The following is a 4,380-nucleotide window of genomic DNA, read 5'->3' as shown; positions in this document are numbered from 1 at the left end:
AAATTCTAGTTTACTTCTGGTTTACAGGAAGGCAGGAAGAGAATGAAGGTATCTACTTTTAACATTTCCTATGCTGTCTTGCTCAACAAATATAAAAGATTTACTTTAATGACATCGTTTTCATAATTAAGATGGAAAAAATTCAGCAACGAAAAAACAAAAGGGTTTGACTAATAGGGTCAAAAGCACTAATCCACACGAATACCTACAAATACCTTTATATATTTTAAAAACTCAAATCCACACTATCTGGATAATCAAGTGTTGTGCCTGGAACATTATCTATTGGCCATAAAGGAAATAATACATGTTTCTTCACCTGGAAGACCAACCAACCAAAAGTGTTTATTTAGTCCATAGTTCTTTCCACATACTGGTACATAAACAATGTATTTTTAAAACAACAACAACAACAACCAGTAAAACAAGGATAAATTAAGATATGTAAAATAAACATGTTCCTTCACCCAGAAAGCTAGATTCATAAGAACAGCCGGAACAGACCAATGTCCGTCTGGTTCAGCATTCTTTCTCTAGCAGCAACTAGCTGGATGGCTCTGTGAACACACAAGCATAACGATCATGAAGGTGACATCCTTCTCCTGCATTGTACGTGGCAATATTTCCCCCCTGTCCGAATGGAAATTAAAATTAACTACCTGCAGTAGTTTACTGGTGAGTTGAACAAAGAAATTCACAGAGGCCCTCTTCACACACACACCAAGAGCCCTGCTAGATCAGATCAAGTGCCTATCTATTCAAGCCTTTTGTTCGCACAGTGGCCAGCCAGATGCCAGTGCAAAGCCCACAACCAGAACATGAGTACAACTCCTGCTCATGTTCCCAGCAACAGGCATACAAAGGCATACTGCTACTGAAGGTAATATATAGTCATAATTACTAGCAGCTATTGATAGTACTATCTATGAACAGTGGTGTAGTGGAGTCAGGGCTCAGGGGGACACAGTACTGGCACTTTTTAATTAGCAAGGATGCTGCTATCATCTGTCACCCCCACTGGACTTCCCTGTTCACTCTGAGCTTAGCTGTACTCCTCACAGTAGCTAGGAGGAAATGAAATTTCACAATAACAATATATTGTTCCCTATTGTAATGCAAATATTTTGGGGTGGCTTGGTCTTGAATTGGCAATTAACTCCCATTAGCTTTACAAAAGACCTGCTTCTGGTGGAGATGAAAGCTGCTAGAACTGGTTTGTTGATATGGATGTGACTGTCACAATGAGCCCACACTTCAAAATTAACCGCTACATCACTGTCGAATCCCCTTTTAAAGTCACCCAAGTTGGACCTGCAGATGCTGCTGGACTACAACTCCCATCATCATTGACCATTGGCCATGCTGGTTAGGGATGACAGGAGTAGAAGTCCAAAATATCTGTGAACACACAAGCATAACGATCATGAAGGTGACATCCTTCTCCTGCATTGTACGTGGTGTAAGATTCCTGAAAATTCCAGCTTTGGTTTTCCAGTGCTAAGCATTTATAGAAGGCTTTTGAATGTTCAAAGTGTTTCCATTCATCCTCTCAACAATCCTTACAACAATCCTGTAAGGTATGTCTTTAGTATCCCCATATTGAAGATGGAGAGAATGGTTGAGACCGAGGGTGTTTCTAGACGAGGGTTTCATCGTGCCTCATCTGCCTAATTCATGGAATTTTATGAGGGTGAGTGGTCCAAATGACATTATCTTCCACTCATAACTCTCCCGTATTCCCCCTCCCCCTCACGTCTTCCATCTTTTTTCTTGTCACAGAAAACCCAGTAAGAAAGAACAGCTGCACAATGCCTTCAAATTGTTAACACTAGGACTCCTCCACCTGGAAGCACCCTGAAGGGGAGAGAGAGCAACTTGTCTAAGACCACCTATTACATTTTGTAGCTGTGGTGGGATTTGAAAGAGGAATTTTCCAAGTCACAGCTCGTGCCTGTAGGCTGCAATTCTATATGCACTTATCTGGGAGTAAGTCCCATCTGCTGTTCAGGATTCCAGCCACTCCAGTCCACCACCATCCCCCAGTTTTTCACCCTTCCCTGCTAGCAGAAATTGTTGCCACTGAGCCATTGATCAGGTTCGCATGATTACAGAGGGGGAAAAAAAACCACGGTGGTTTATTTTCGGTCCTTGCATGTGCCGCCTTCTCCTCCTCCTCCTCCTCCTCCTCCTCAATATACTTCCCCATAGCCGAAGCTGTCTGGGCGGTTAGCATAATTAGCATAATTATCATGGGGCGCGGGTTGTTGTAACATCTGAAGCCAGCAAGGGTGGGTGGCTGGAGTGGTTTACAAACCAACATGAAACCCATGGCTTGTTGATCCTCCATGATTGTGTGAACCTGCCCATTGGGTCAGCTCCCTTTGGGTTGTTGTTGGGGTTTCCTGCCTTAGAGCTTTTTTTCCTTTAGATTTGTTTGTACTTCAGTAGACCTTGAGGTTTTCCCATGCCAGCTGACATCTCTCCCTCTTATGCATTGATGGTGTCATTTTGGCTACATAAACAACGGCACTCACAGCCTGAACATTAGAAATAGAGGGGTGATACTCTTGTATGTCACTGGCTGAGGGGGTGTTTTCCTAAACTCAGTTCGGTACATGACTCAAGATATAGGCAAGTGTGCCAGGGGGATTGTTCTTCTAACATAGCAGTATGTTATGAAGCACTGAACAGCTGGCCAAAGGAGATAATGCTTTCTTAGAATATTGGAGCCTGATACTATCAATTTCTTCTCATGTAGCTCTCTTGTGAGAAGAACCTGGAACTAGAAAAAGGCTGCTACACAAAACTTTGGGTTAACTGAACTTTGGTGGGAAAACCTGTTTGATAATTCCTGACAATTATCATAAAATTCTCATGCTATTTCTCTGATTTTCTCAGTTCCAAGTGAGCTCTCTGTGTGATTATGAATGAAATCCCAAGCTTTCAGTTAATTAAATATAATTCTAAAGCATCCTGTACTGCAAAGGGCAGAAAGATAAATATAAGTAAGGATTCATATGGACACATGTCTTTATACTTTGTGGAATTTTTACCACATGAGTACGAAGTTAGGCTGCAATCTTATAGTAACTTACCTGGGAGTAACTTTGATTGAACTCAGTGGGGTTACTTCTGAGTAGACCTGTATAGCATTACACTGTTCGAGACCAACAGTATTTCTGTCAGCAACAGCCTTCCTTCTGTCTTATCCTTGGGAATGTAACACACCATGGTTGCTGCAAATGGATAAGACACTTATTTCTGTCTAGCAAAGCAAGTTAAACCTTTACAACTTTGGAGAAGGTGTAAAGCAAGTTAACCTTTATACTTTTGGAGTTAAAGAACTCTGGAGTGCTCATGATTGTTCATATAGTACTTCAGAGATTATATGGCCCTTCTGCCCTCAGACCTTTTCAGAGGATTTTTTAAAAGCACAACATTTGCGCACAAATTACTCAGCTGCTGCACTGGCACAGGATCCAGATGGTTTCCCTTTAGAGAGGACGTCTGTTGCATGAATATTGCAACTTCCCAATACTAAAACCACAATATTTTGTCACTGAGAAAAACATACCTTTTACCCACATAGTACAACTGCAGCGTGGAATGTGGTTGCATGAGGAACAAAAGCTCCTACTGAATACTGTCTGTGACACTGGGTGGAACCCAGCATTGTGACACCACACTTTGGCTCGTGCAATTTATTTATTTATTTACTTTCAAGATTCATATACTGCTGTCTATCTAACGAGATTCCCAAGAGGTGAACAATACAAGAAAGAAAAAAGCATCAAAACGAATGGAGGCGGTGGGGGAGGGTTTACTGTTTGTATTGCACTGGAAATGAAAACATCTAATAAACGCTTAATAATAATTTTAAAAAAACTACATCAGATTATTTCAATAAAACAAAAAGCAATAAGGGAGCTTATTTAGGGGCTGCCTTGGGCTTTGGTCCTGGGATCTAGTCCTTGCTGCACTACTTGGAGAAGCTTTGCACCACACGGTGTTGTTAAGCCTTCAGCCAACTCATAGCTGTCTCTTTGCCACTGTCAGTGTTTCTTCCAAAACTGTCAACTGCTGTCTCTTCATACTCTGGTCACTCACACACACTTCCCAGCTGGCGGGGTGTCACTTTCCCCAGGCTCTGATGGGTATCTCACTGGAAAGCACGTCCAGCGGTCTCCTAGTCATTAGGTCTCATCAGCAGACCTGTTGTGGGCTATTAACCAGCAATCTGCCTAACAAAGGAATGGTCAGTCAGAAGCCCAAACAGTATGATAAGGATGTTTATATAAAACCATCTTTGGGTGGTACTGAGGTATAGCAGACATTTCGGTTTAATGTTCCTGTTTCTAACTCTTGCCATGCTTAACTATC

General features: G+C 41.8%; 1 long non-coding RNA gene across 1 annotated transcript; it reads right to left on the bottom strand.

The window, feature by feature from the left end:
• Positions 1 to 318: 318 nt before the first annotated feature.
• On the bottom strand, positions 319 to 3,662 carry LOC146346809 (uncharacterized). Its single transcript, XR_014790078.1, has 3 exons — positions 3,575 to 3,662; positions 3,096 to 3,236; positions 319 to 557 (listed from the first exon to the last, which is right to left on the bottom strand). It is a non-coding gene; the product is annotated as an uncharacterized LOC146346809 (long non-coding RNA).
• Between the last annotated feature and the right edge of the window lie 718 nt (positions 3,663 to 4,380).

Source organism: Heloderma suspectum, chromosome 4, assembly GCF_057233095.1.
Source record: "Heloderma suspectum isolate Gila_16-S chromosome 4, 16-S_ref, whole genome shotgun sequence".
In the NCBI taxonomy this organism is placed as follows: Eukaryota; Metazoa; Chordata; class Lepidosauria; order Squamata; family Helodermatidae; genus Heloderma; species Heloderma suspectum.
Note: the sequence above shows the minus strand (reverse complement) of the source record. Positions and strands in the feature narration are given on the sequence as shown.